We start from the raw sequence: 15,352 nt of genomic DNA on the forward strand, positions 1-15,352 counted from the left end.
ACATTTATACACTGCTGGTAGGAATGCAAGCTAAGACAACCTTTTTGGAAAGAAGTCTGGAGGATACTCAAGGAACTAAAAGTAGACCTACCATTAGATCCTGCAATTCCTCTACTAGGTATATACCCAGATGATCAAAAATTATTTTATAACAAAGACATTTGCACCATAATTTTTATTGTAGCCCAATTCATAATTATCAAGACATGGAAACAGCCCAAATGCCCATCAATCCATGAATGGATTAACAAATTGTGGTATATGTACGCCGTGGAATACTATGCAGCCAATAAAAAAGATGGAGATTTCACATTTTTTATGTTTACCTGGATGGAGCTGTAACATATTCTTCTTAGTAAACTATCATAAGAATGGGGAAAAAGGTATCCAATCTACTCAACACTACTATGAAATCAATATATAATCACCTACACATTCATTTGAATGGCAAAACATAACTATAGTCCAGAAAGTTGAAGGGAAGCGGAGAGAAAGAAGAGAAGAGGGGGGATATGGGAGGGGGGAGAGTATTTGGGGGGACCTCACCTAATGTGCATGATGCATTGATACATTTCAAAACTATTAAGAAAAGAGTATAATTGTGATGGATGTGTTAATCAGTTCAATATAAGCATTTCACATTGTATATCAAATCAGTACACTGAGCCCCATAAATGCATCAATGTACACAGTTATGATTTAATAAAAATTATGTATATACACATATATATGTATATCTCCTTTGATCAAATCACTAGTAATCACTGCAAGACGACCATGAGAGCCTGGCCAACACATTCTAATCTAAACACATTACATTTTCTAGTTAATTCTATCTCTTTTTTAAGAGAATGATATGAAACTCATGCTTAAATTTGACTCTAGGAAAGAATTCCAGCATCTTGATCAGTGAACAATATACTTTTCATAGATCTGAAACCAGTCCAGAATATATTAGAGCAAGTCTAAAAAATGGATCCTGAGGAAAATCCCAAGGGATAAACATTTCTCCAAGAAAAAGCTTAAGTACCAACCCATTTCAAGTACAACACAAAGTTACTTTAGAGGTAGTGAAGAGATTTTCTAACTATGGAAATAAAAATTCTGAAACTTTGAGTCTCAGCTCCAATCTAAACTGGGTGGACATTACTAGAGTGGATGATACTTTTCTCAGCAAGGAATGCCATCCCAGTGGAGCCCGCAAGTCACATACCAAAGTGACTTGCATAACAAACCCTTTCCCTTATCCCACATGAAGAGAAATCTGAAGGTGGGCAGTTTCAAGGTTTGTGGAAGAGCTAATGATGACAAGGTTCTGGGACTTATTACACTTTTCTTCACCTGGCCCTTCCCTCAGGTTTTGAGGATGCCTCCCGCAGCTCCAGATGTCATTGGTCTAAAGGCAGGAATCTGAAGTGGGAGGGAAAAACGATGGGAAGTATGATAAATTTGTGTTTATTCTTCCTTCTTATAACAGGGAGACACATCTTTTCTAAATGTTCTCCAACAGATTTCCCTTTGCGCCTCACTTGTCTGAGCAGTCACATGGCCAGTCCTAGGTTCAAAGGATTATGAGAAATGGACTACTTGGCTGAGGAAAATGAGATTGTTATGATTGGCTCAGACTATTTCTAAATCTGTACAAATAAATCTTGGATTCCATTAGCATTAAAGGGGATGAGTCTTCAGGAAAAAAAAAGGAATAAACCACTGATACACGCAATAACATGGATGAATCTCAAGAACGTCATGATAAGTGAAAGAAACCAGACCTAAAGATGACAGATACTGTGTGGTTTGATTTATGGCCTTTTAAAAACACACAAAGCAGTAGGAACAGAAATAAGATCAGTGGCTGTCAGAGACTCAGGAAGGGGAAAAGGAACTGACTACAAAGAGGTATAAAGGAGATTTTTCAGATAAAGAAAATACTCTCCATTTCGATTATGAGAATAGTTACACAACTGCATCATAAATGTCCCAGGATTGATAGAACTGGACACCTACAAGAAAAGGTTACTTTCACTGCATGCCTATTATATTTAAATGATCCGAAAAAGTTTGAGGGACTTCTCTAGCAAAGGCCACTAGTATATTACAACTCCCTTTATTAATACTTCTTCCCGACATCCTTATATTCTGAAGCTCCCTCTGGACACCTAGAATTAAATAATTTTTTTAAAGACTCTACCCCAGAAGTAGCCTAGGCCTAGAAAATTATTTCAGTAAAGACTAGTTAAGAAAAAAAGAAAGAAAGAAAGAAATACAGGTACTCCAGAAAGTTCCTGGAATCTTACCATTTGTTTTAGCCCAAGTCTATTTCCCATGATCAGCAGCAACATGTAGAGCCAGACTTGGCCAGAACATGTTCCTCCGGTCGTGCTATCCAGCACTCAAGATCCCATGTCCCTTCAGAAGATGGCTAATTAATACAAAACTGTGGTCAAATACACATAATAGCAAGCACATTTCAGCATAAAAACCATTGGCCTAAACTTAAATGGCACCGTGAGAATTAAACAGAGCAATCGCTCAAACCACACACCACCACGCCAAAAAGGCTTATCAATGGCTTTCCCTAGGACATTATTTCTTTAGTCTGGTTCACACAGCAGTGCTTTTTACACTGACTAATGTGCTATGTCTATACAATGGCAAGTTTTTTTAAAAATCAGAAATTCAATCATTTCTATGATTTTCAACATTCAGAAATTTAAGTTTCACAGACCGAACATTCAAATATTTAAATATTTCTTCTTCACTTCATCCAGATGTCTGGAATCATAGAGGAAAGTTAAGGGTGAGAAATAATGGGACAAAAATGTATCAACTAGAATTTGTATTTTGAGTAAATTTTGAGGAACAATCACTAGACATTTGAATTAATAGTTGTGCCTTTTGAAACAATGGACAGTCTCTAAAATCGGTTCTTAAACTTGAATAGTGATTTACTACTACCCTGCATCCATTCTCTAACCTAAAAAGGCCATTTAAAGATCAAGTGCACCCCATCAGTTTAGTTTGAGCTTTAAAATGTGGCATTTCTTACAAAGTTTCCCAAGCTTCCCTAGTTGAAGATTTAAACATAATACCCTTTTAAACACAGCAGTTCTGCTGAGTAACCAAACTTAACCTCTCAAAACAAAGCATTTCTATTAAAGTAACTTGTTTGGCACATCATTAGGATTGTGCTATTATTAGTTTCAGGCAAACAGATGTCTTCCTGGATAAAATCCAAGCCAGGCATCTTTTTTTTTTTTTTGGCAAGCTGGCAACATGTTAAATTATACTTTTTCCAGTTCAGTAACTTTTTAGCATTAAAAAGAGATATAATCTTGCAATTCCTTTGGGCTTGAGTTTTTAATCTACCCAGTTACAGTAAATATTGTAACACTTTTATTCCTTGCAAAAGCAAGATAGTAAACTTTATGTTTTATAAAAATATAGATATACTAGCCAATGACATTAAATGTACAAAACAAAAGATTTATAATCCTTTGAGAGCTCTAAGATCCATTTTTTAAATACAAATATATGTTAATATTATATTGAAAATGTGCATGGTGAAATCAAAAAGCATCCTCCAGTACCACCCACCAAACAGAGGCTACTCCTTGTCCTGTTGTACATTACTACCTCCATCCTTTCAGTAACAGAATGCTGGTTTTTCCTGGCCTCTTTTGTCGCCATGAATAGTCATATGACTATGTTCTGGCCAATAGGATAAGAGGAAAAGTGAGGTGAGCAACTTCCAGATTATTACCTTAAATGGAAGATACATTCCTCTTGTGTTCTTGTTTCCTTTTTCCTGTTTCCTGCAGGCTGCTGCCAATGAACAAGCTTCAGCATTAAAAAACTGAAACAACAAAATGGAAGGAATCTCAGATTCTGGTTGACCTATAGGCAAAGAGCCACTTATATTCCCTGCACTGCTTACCTACCTCTGGAATGTTTCTATAGAGACGGTCTTATCTGAATTTATACATTACGTGTTCACTCCACAAAGGAAGAACAGAAACAAGGCTCAATTTTATGAGGCTATCTGGAAAGTATCCTGCCATGTATTATTAAAAAAACAGACATATATAGCAGAATACTTTCCAGATAGCCCTTCGTATATTCATATTTATGTAATTCAGATGTGTAGCAGCCCGTATAGCCTATGGCTAGGGGGAGTGAGAGTTATAGGAAACACCTGTAATGGAACACCTTGGTGAAAAGGGCATGGAGAGAGATTTGGTTCTAACTAGCATGAGTGAGCTTGCGAGATGAGAGCATTGGTGAATTGGCAGTCTCTACACCTGTGGTGTTGAGAAGCACGAGCTCAGCCTTATATTAGGCTGGAGGAGAAGGCAGTCAGGAGCGTGCGCATTCTATCACGGACACGCTTACTCTGACTCTGTCTCCTCTCCTGCCTGCAGAACGCCAGCACGGTGTCTCTGCCGAAGATTACCAAGCTCTGCCAAAGACTGAGATCTACTATCTGTTCTAAGAAGACTGCTTTACTCTAAGTCTCTCTCTCTCTCTCTCTCTCTCTCTCTCTCTCTCTCATAGCTCTCAAGCACCTAAGAGAAACTGTTCCTGAGTAACGTAGCTTAGTGGTCCGCGTCTGGAACCTGCCTAAGCCGGGCCTGAGACCTGGCCAGTCCCGGGCCCTGACAAGTGGTGTCAGAAGCGGGATAGTGAACGCCACTGACAAATAGTGCTGTGAGCAGGATTCAGTGAATGTGGACCAAGAAAGGGAAATAAGCTTTAGCAAATAAGAAAAAGAAAAGAGAAATAGAAATACTTGGAGGGAAAAGAAATATCTAGGAAAGACAGCCAACAGCAGGCCTTTCTCATTTGCTTTTTTCCTCTTCTTTCCTATGTTTTCTCTTTCCAAATTCTAACTACTGCTTCTGTGGGGGAAAAGCTGGTAAAATCCTTTAGCCTCTACTGTGAAGCAGCTGGAGGAAAAAACAGAAAAAGCCTTTAAACAAGAGGGAAAGAGAAAAGATAGAACTAGGAGATAAGAACCTTTAGCAAACAAGCCTTTAGCCTCAAGGGGTGAGAAAAACCTGGGTAAAATAGAGAAAAGTTTGAGAATAGGTTGCAAGACTTTATTAAGTCAGGGAAGAGAACTTCTAACTGCCTTGCCATATGTCTTTGCCCGATGCCAGCAGGAAGCAGCTTTTCAGAGACCGACGCCCGATTCCCTTTTTGGCAGTTAAGAGTTCTGTTTAAAAAGAATTGAAGTAGATTGAGGCTGGTGAAGAAATAGAGGAAGAAAAGTTTATAAAACTAAGATTCTAGAGTAAAAAGAAACAGCTAAAGCACTCCTGTTCCTTTAAGGCAGCTAAAGTTTCTAAGAGTTGGAAAGAAAGTAGAAAGCTGAAAGAAAGTCAGAAAAATCACGGAAAATGAGATACAGCAGTTGAAGTATCAGATGGACCAGCTTAAAGACCAGACTAAGATCATGGCAGCTGATATAAAACAGTTGAGAGATCAGATGAAAAATCTTATAGGTGAAGCAGGTAAATGTTGTATTGACATGGCAACTCAAATTGGGCAGCTGGAAGATCAGAGGGTAAATCCCCAGTTAACATCAGATGCCATAAATGTGGGAAGCCAGGCCATAAGAGAAAGGTGTTTAAAAGGGAAAAACACCTGAATTTCTGGATGCTAAAGAAAAAGGAACAAAGAGCGTGTAAACCTCCAGGTGTATGTTCCAAGTGTAAAAAAGGCTTTCACTGGGCCAAACAAATGCCGTTTTCAATCTGATAGAAGATGGAACACCTTTATTGTAGGGAAATTATCAGTTGGGCCAGAATCAGGACCCACTGGTAAATGAAAGAAAACTATTTTCACTTCAAACCATTCTCAGAAAAAAGTGTAATTCAATTCTATGCCATGGCTCTCTGCCAGCTTGGTTAGTTAGACCTGTGGTGCCTTAGTGTAAAATGGGAAATTAAACCAGACCAATGGATGACAATGGAGAATAATTAGATTAAATATGTTTATGAAATATTAGGTTATCCTGTGTAGTGAAGGGGTAACCGACCTCTCATCAGTGTCTGCACTATAACCGGGTCCAGCTAAGGAGACTGGACACAGCCCAAAGGGGAAGTGTCACTCAGAAGCAAGTGAAGCCTTTGGGAGATTATGAGAGGTGAGAACAAAGGGAGGGAAGAGTAAGAGTTAAACCACCTTTGTGCTAGGAAACTCCATTTGAAAAAGACTCTGGAATTGATTAGCAAAAATTTTGCTGGAAAAGCAGCTTAAAAGCAGGAAAAACTCTGTCAGGAATTGTGAAAGGTGGTACTTCTTGGACCAGGAGTAACAGTTCCACTAGAGGAACTGCCAAGTGTAGAACCATTGATCCACAAGTAACAGTCTTTTGTGATCTGTGAAGGGTGGATTTCAGTACCTCCAGTAGCAAAACCTTTGGAATAGAGAGAGAAAAGTTCTCTGCTTGCAAAGACTGCAAGGAAAGCATTCTCTCTTGTTTGCTGTTAAGTAAATATCAAAGTAAAGTTCCTACAGTTAAATGGTAAATTCTCTTGGGAAAGATTTCAGTTTTCTCCGTCTAAAAAGACCTTTAAGGGAATTAACATCACAATCATTTTCCTCTAGCAGTGGCTAATAGTTTACATCTGTATCAGGCTTCCTCATTTAAAGAGCCCATACCTGGAATTCTGAACTCTGATGATTACTATCTTTTGCTTAGAAAGGAAAGGACTAGATAACAGAAAGAACTGCCCTTACCACATTAAAAATTTTGTTTGTATCTAAAAAAAGGGGGAAAATGTAGCAACCCATATAGCCTATAGCTAGGAGGAGTGAGAGTTATAAGAAATACCTGTAATGGGACACCTTGGTGAAAAAGGCATGGAGCGGGATTTAGTTCTAACTAGCATGAGAGAGCTCAGAAGATGAGAGCATTAGTGAATTGGCAGTCTCTACACCTGTGGTGTTGAGAGGCATGAGCTCAGCCTTACATTAGGCTGGAGGAGAAGGCAGGCAGGCGGGAGCATGCGCATTCTATCACAGACACTCTTACTCTGTCTCTTCTCCTGCCTGCAGAATGCCAGCACGGCATCTCTCTGCTGAAGATTACCAAGCTCTGCTAAAGACTAAGATTTATCTCTTCTAAGAAGACTGCTTTACACTCTCTAAGATTCTCCCTCATTAAAGTAGATAGCCCTCAAGCACCTAAGAGAAACTGTTCCTGAGCAAGGTAGCTTAGTGGTCTGCGTCCAGAACCTACCTAAGCTAGGCCCATAGACCTGGCCAGTCCCGGACCCTGACACAGATGGAAAGTTCTATTCCAAATCTCACACTTCTCATAGATGAGTTATATATAACAAAAGTGAAAAACAATTACGCTACAAATGATATTAGAAATTCTGTATAATACAATAAATTGTTTACCACAGCATATATAAAGGAAAAGAATGTATTAGGGGTAACAACAGAGAAGCAAAAGGCTAAAAGTGTCTATCAGACGTGGTATCATGAGTTGAAACTGTCCGATTTATCTTTTAATATGCCAGAATGATTACTTAAGACTAGCAACAATCTTCAGCCAACATTCTCAAACATGGAGATAACTTTGAAGTTAAGATGATTTTTGGAGTAAAATTCTTGATATTTTCTACCAGTTAAAATGGCTACAATTCAGTGATTTTTGGTCAAAAATTGTGTAATTTATAGAAATCAAATTTTAATTTTAACCACAAGTGGAACTTTATTGACCTATAAACTGAGAGGCTAAAGATGTAATATAGTTTAGAATAGCTGGAGGCATTGGGTTAAATGGCATCAAAACCACCCTCTTCTTCTCCTCTTGGCCTTGGGTTTTTTTAATTTTTTTAGTGTGTGTGTGTGTTGCAATTATTTCTAGGCAGACTTTCCCCAGTTGGTGGCCAAGACAGGCTCAGGAATCTAAGTTCATTCTTACACATACCGTGAGCACTTGAAGCACTGAAGGATATGATTTTTCCTGATAGCTTTACCCAGGGCTGGGAAACTTTTTCATGGTAGAAGACTGCACTAATTAAGCTGTTATCAAGTAAGCCTGCATTCAAGAACTTCAATTAGATATATTTTAAAATGTACACTAATAAAATTCTAACTAGTATTTACTGAAATAATTTCACAAGCTTTATTAAAAATTGGCCACTCAAACTAATTCCAGTAAATGAAGATGTGGGACTCTTGGGTACCTTAAATCACTGCCACTTCACTTAACAGAAAATATTAGAGCACCCTCAAGTGCTGAGTCAGGCAGCATTCTAAGCATTCAGAATACTGCATGGAAGAAACCAATCAAGCTCTTTTTTTTCTAAGGAGTGAGATTTTTCAGTGGAATTTCCTCCCACCACCTGATGGGAGAGATCTCTTAAGAATCTATTCTCAAAGCGATCTACAGATTCAACACAATCTCCATTAAAATACCATCATACTTTCAATATTTGGAAAAAATAATCTTCATTTTGTATGGAACCAGGAGAAAAAAGTGTATAGACAAAAGCAATTCTTAGTAATAGAAACAGCCAGGGGCATCACTCTATCAGACTTAAAGCTATACTACAAGGCCTTACTGGCCAAAACAGCATAGTATTGGCACAAAAATAGAGACACAGACATTCGGAATTTGAATAAAAGACCATGAGATGAAACTAACATCTTATAGCCACCTGATCTTTGAAAAACTAAATAAGAAAACACACTGGGAAAAAGAATCCCTGTTCAATAAACGGTGTGAGATAACTGGATAACCACATGTAAAACACTGAAACTGGATTTACACCTTCCACCACTTATAAAAATTGATTCAACATAGATAAAAGATTTAAATCTAAGGCATAAAACAATAAAAAATTCTCAGTGTGGAGAAAACACTTAAAGGCATTGGCCTGGGAAACACTTGAAGACTTCCATGACAATTGCAACAACAAAAATAAACAAATGGGACATAATTAAACTGAAAAGCTTCTGTACAGCTAAGGAGAAAATAACCAAAGTAAATAGACAACCTTCACCAGGAAAATATATTTGCATATTATGAATCAAATAAAGGCTTGATAACTAAGATCTACAGAGAACTCAAATTAACAAAAACCCAACAATCTCATACATCACTGGGCAAGAGATAAACAAAACCTTGTCTGAGGAAGACAAAAGGCTAACAAACATGAAAAAATGCTCATTGTCCCTAATCATCAGAGAAATGCAAATCAAAACCACCCTGAGATATAACATAACCCTAGTAAGATTAGTCCACATCACAAAGTCCCAAAGTTGCAGATGCTGGCATGGATGTGGAAAGAAGGGAACATTTTTATGCTGTTAGTGGAAATGCATTCTCATACAGCCTCTTTAGAAAGAAATAGGGAGAATCCTCAAAGATCTCAAATTAGACCTACCATTTGACCCCACGATCCCACTACTCCCCAGAAGGAAAAAAAATCATTTTACCATAAGGACATTTGCACTAGATTGTTTGTTTAGGTGACTGTAAACTGACCTGCAATAGTTACAATCACTTAGTTATTTTATGGAAATAACCTAAATACCCATCAACTCAGGAATGGATTAACAAATTGTGGTACACGCACACCATGGGATAGTATTCAGCCATAAAAAGATGTGAAGTTACCATCATTTATAATATCCTGGATGGAGTTGAACTATATTTTTCTTCACAAGAATGGAAAAACAAATATCCAAATACTCCATTCTAATATGAAGCCAGTAGATGATCTAATGCATGAACACATAGGAGAAAAATTCATTTCAAGTTGGGAGGAGGAGTAACAAAAGAGGGGAAAGGGTGGGGTACTCTCACTGAATGGGCATGGGGTGTGGAGGTTGGCACACCTTTTGTGTGTGGGACATAACTGCAAAATGAACATTACCTAACAAAATCAAATATTTTGACCTGGTTGCTTGTACCCTCACATTAACCTGAAATAAATTTACTTCAAAAAAAAGTCACTGTAATACATTGTGTGAACTGAATGGTACAATGAAAAAGAAAATGTTCTTGCCATTGTCTGAAAAAATAAAAGATTAAAAAATGGTGGTACAATGTGTATAAATGTGTGTGTATGAATCTATTCATCAGTCATTGTCTCGAGTGCCTTTCTAAACATCAGGAATCATGGGGGAAAACTAGAGTCATAGATAATCGGCATCACTGGACAGCTGACATCACCTGAGGCCTCTGACTACATCTACTTGAAACCTTCACCCTTACCCAGTTCAACACAAAATCTCAGACCCTTGTTGACCTTTTTCTGTCGTGTATTGTCATCTCATACCACTCACATTTTCCTCACCTGACTGAAAGTGCTCTTCTATTTCCCTCTGAGATTTTTTTCTTTTGTTTTTTCATTAGTGTATGTAATAATGACCTAATATTACTTATGGTGGAAGACAGTCTTCAGTGTAAAATTACTTCCCATTTTGTTGCTTTTATAAATAATGAGAAAAATGTTCACATAATGATGTTGGGATGGGACAAATGGGAATGGAAGTCTTGATATTATCACTATGATTCAACTACTAAACTCCTTTCAGCTTATATACCAAACATATTTCGATGATCAGTTCCTTCAATGGTTTTGGAAGCAAAGAATTAGAAACCCCCTAACTTTCAAAATGATTTGTTTGTGAGTCATTGAGAAATTCACTTTCTTACCATCAATACAAATTTTTCTTTTCTTTGATGACCCTTGGTTTTATACTCTGAGGTGACCAACATGAGATTAGATGGGACATATGATTTTGCTTTATAAAATGAAAATTGTACCAGAATGTTTATTGCAGCCCAATTCATAATTGCTAAATCGTGGAAGAAGCCCAAGTGCCCATTGACCCATGAATGGATCAATAAATTGTGGTATATGTGCATACGGAATATTATGCAGCCATTAAGGAAGATGGAGACTTTACCTCCTTCATGTTTACATGGATGGAGCTGAAATATATTCTTAGCAAAGTATCTCAAGAATGGAAGTAAAACTATCCAATGTACACAGCCCTACTATGAAGCTAATTTATAGCTTTCATATGAAAGCTATAACCCAATTATAGCCAAAGAAGAAGGGGAAAGTGGAGAGGGAGGGGAGGGGGAAGATGAGTTGAGGGAGGGTGATTGGTGGGATCACACCTATGGTTCATTTTACAAGAGTACATGTGACTCTTTCTAAACATAGAATATAAATGTCTTAACACAATAAATAAGAAAATGCCATGAAGGCTGTTAACCAGTTTGAAAATATTTCAAATCGTATATAAAACCAGCACACTGTACCCCATGACTGCATTGATGTACACAGTTATGATTTAATAAAAAAGAAAAAAAAGAAGTGTGACTGCAAAAACACAGTGGGAAATGAAAATAAGCATGATATTGTAACGGAACTTCTCAGGCTGACTGATTCTAGGAAAGAGTGACTATGGGAGTTGAGGATCTAGACACCGACTTTCCCAAGCCTGTGTATTTGGTATAGTCTTTGTGGACCTCAAGGAATTCATGTGTACCTCAGTTTGAAGAATGCTTATCCACTGCCCCATAAAATCCCAACCTTGGGGCAGCTGCTTTAGCAAGTCTTGAGCTGCCATGTTGTTTTTCTCCCTTTCTTTGAATATTCATATTCCATCAAAATACAATGTATAGTCCCTATTTACCATCTTCACTTTCTCACCTCCTGAAGCCATACTTGGTCCTAAGCCATACTGTAACCAGTAATCCATTCTCATTGCTCCAGAGAACCAGCCCACGTAGAAGTCATGAACAATTTTTTCAGGCATATCTTTTATTGCTCTCAGGACTTCTTTGCAGCATTTGGCCTTGCTGACCACTCTGTGCTTTTTTTACTTCATTATTTCTATACCTATCACTTTATTTTTTCCTTTACATCCTGGTTTTCAAGATCCTCTTTTATTGTATGGTACTCATAAATGTTCCCCAAGGTTTGTGTCCTTGGCCTCCTTTCATTGACCAAATTCCACCCAAGTGATCATATCCATGTCTCTGACCCTTTCTACATTGTGATGGTTTTTGTATCAGCCAAATATTTTTTTTTAAGACCTGAAACTATGAAAATACTAGAAGAATGTGTAGGGACAACACTTGAAGAAATTGGTTTGGGTGAAAATTTTATGAGGAGGACCCCTCGGGCAATTGAAGCAATGTCAAAAATACACTGTTGGGACCTGATCAAACTTAAAAGTTTCTGCACAGCCAAGAACACAGTAAATAAAGCGGGTAGACAGCCCTCAGAATGGGAGAAGATATTTGCTGGTTATGTCTCTGACAAAGGTTTAATAACCAGAATCCACAGAGAACTCAAACGTATTAGCAAGAAAAAAGTGATCCCATCTCAGGGTGGGCAAGGGACTCGAATAGAAATTTCTCTGAAGACAGGCACATGGCCTACAGATACATGAAAAAATGCTCTCCATCCTTAATCATCAGAGAAATACAAATCAAAACTACTTTGAGGTACCACCTAACCCCAGTAAGATTAGCCCACGTCACAAATCCCCAAACCAGAGATGTTGGCATAGATGTGGAGAAAAGGGAACACTTCTACACTGCTGGTGGGAATGCAAATTAATTCGTTCCTTTTGGAAAGACATCTGGAGAACACTGAGAGAACTAAAAATAGACCTGCCATTTGATCCTGCAATTTCTTTATTAGGTATAAAGACCAAAAATTGAATTACAACAAAGATATTTGTATCAGAATGTTTATTGCAGCCCAATTTATAATTGCCAGGTCATGGAAGAAGCCCAAATGCCCATCAACCCACAAATGGATCAGTAAATTGTGGTACATGTACACCATGGAATACTATGCAGCCCTAAAGAAAGATGGAGACTTTACCTCCTTCATGTTTATATGGATGGAATTAGAAAATATTCTTCTTAGCAAAGTATCTCAAGAATGGAAGAAAAAGTATCCAATGTACACAGCCCTACTCTGAAACTAATTCATAGCTTTTATAGGAATGTCATAGCCTAATTATAGCCTTAGAATATGGGAAGGGGGTGGGAGGGGGAGTTGAGGGGGTGGGTGGGGGGAGGAAGGGTGATTGGTGGGGTCACCGCTATGGTTTATCTTACAAAGGTACAAGTGAATCTTTCTAAAAGCAGAGTATGAACGTTTTAACTCAATAACTAAGAAAATGACATGAAGATTATGTTAACCAGTTTGAGAATATTTCAAAAGGTATATGAAAACAGCACACTGTACCCCATGATTGCATTATTGTACACAGTTATGCTATAAGAAATAAAAAAAATGGGAAGGGGTGGGAGGGGGAGGTAAGGGGGTGGATGGGGGGAGGGAGGGTCATTGGTGGGGTCACCTCTATGGTTTCTTACAAGGGTACAAGTGAATCTAAAAGCAGAGTATGAACGTTTTAATTCAATAACTAAGAAAATGACATGGAAGATTATGTTAACCAGATTGATGAGAGTATTTCAGAATGTATATGAAAACAGCACACTGTACCATATGATTGCATTAATGTACACAGTTACGCTCTAAGAAATTTTAAAAAAGTTTTTTAAATTAACCATGATAGTATACATCTGTTGAGGAGAATGAGACAGGAGGATCACTTGAGCCCAGGAGCTTCAGGCTGCAGTGAGCTATGGTCCTACCACGGCACTCTAGCCTAGATAACAGAGTGAGACCCTGTCTCAAAAAGTAAGTAAACAAAGTAAAAATAAAAATGTGTCCCAAACAACACACTTTAATGTATTTTTCTGTACTGTTACTTGAAAAATACTTCATGTAGTTTTACCTTTAAAATCTAATAAGGGTTGTATTAAGTAAAATGACAAATCTTTTACATTCTAAGGAAGACAAAACTGAAACAACTTTCACAAATATTCATCTATGTCTGGCCTAAGAGAATATGACCCAAGGCACATTTTTCTATTTAGTGAAATAGGAAGTTGATATTAAGATGAATCAAGGTCAAATCCACATAAGCCCAAAGCCAATGATGCTACACTGAAGAGTCAGAAGGGGAGTGAAATTAAGTTAAAATCTAATTTAGATATTTTTAAATTTTTAAATTAGATATATAAATTTTAAATTTATAAATTTATAAATTACCAACATGTCCTCTTAACAAGAAAGCTTGTCAATTGCTGTGACACTAAGCTAGTCAATTATTGCTCATATCCTTTAAAGCATATTTATAAACTAGACAACGGAAGATGGAAATATACTTTTGATCTTCCCCAGTGACCAAATGTCTTTCATAACCTACTGAAGGAAAATGCCACTGACTGAAAACCCAAAACACAGATGCAGGAAACATACTCATTGCTTCATTCCCTCTGGGATTGTTTTCTATTCCTTTGATGTAGGATAGCACCAAAGCTTAACTCATTTAATGTAAGTAGTGGGTATTCGCCTGAATAAGTAAAAAGTAAAAACATTTGAGTAGAGAATAATGATTACAATGCACAAGGTGCTTACATTGTTAAATCTGAATTTCACATCATCATCCTGGGAAAGATAAAGATGTTTATGAACAAGCAATAATTGAGCGGCCAAACAAAATTGAGGTTTGTGGTGCTATGCTGACCCCTAGTGGAATAGAAACAGCATCTCGATGTTTCCAAGAAACCTGCTGTTAAGCTTTTCGTGCTTGACTTGTAGCACGAATACACATGTACATACACATGCACAACCCACATGTCACAAATACACGCCGATAATCTCCATGGTCTTGGTGCCAAGTTAGTAAGAAATTACCTGTAGCAAGTGAAACCAGATGTCATTGGTTCTTGAACAATATCTCATCAAATTCTATGAAAATAGACAGCTATTTAAAAGCAATTGGTAGTGGTTTTTTTTCTTTGTCACCAAAGTTTTTAATGAATGTGTCTTAGGAAATCAATGTTTATTAAAACAAAAACTGTCCAGCTCCTCTGCACCCACTTTTCCTTCCCCAGAGGTCAATACTTTCTAATTATTTCAACTGATGCTTATTTTTGTCTATATTTTCAAATAACTTTTTAATTTTTCTATTTATCCCCCACCATGGAAGTTAGAAATTTAACTTTTTCTCAGTTCTCTGCCACCTCTCATCCTTCCCATCCTCTCATTCTCATGAAAGAATTACATCATACTTTCAGTTAAGTCACTGTTCAACATCTAAAATATCTGTATTATGAATAAGTTAATAATCAAAGTTAATCAGAGTGAAGCCATGTAGAAAACTACAATTACATTTTACATTTATGTACAATAGTTTACCCCTGAAATTAATAATTGTCGGAGTATTCATTATCTGTTTGTTTGCTGCTGAGCCTCTGTTCCCTAGATAAAAGGCCCTA

At 37.3% G+C, this 15,352-nt stretch overlaps 1 pseudogene; it reads right to left on the minus strand.

Annotated features, from left to right (window-relative positions):
* LOC100945263 overlaps window positions 1-11,799 on the minus strand; it is a 28,117-nt pseudogene extending 16,318 nt beyond the window's left edge.
* Between the last annotated feature and the right edge of the window lie 3,553 nt (window positions 11,800-15,352).

This window comes from Otolemur garnettii, unplaced genomic scaffold (genome assembly GCF_000181295.1).
Source record: "Otolemur garnettii isolate 467f Iridium unplaced genomic scaffold, OtoGar3 scaffold00048, whole genome shotgun sequence".
In the NCBI taxonomy this organism is placed as follows: Eukaryota; Metazoa; Chordata; class Mammalia; order Primates; family Galagidae; genus Otolemur; species Otolemur garnettii.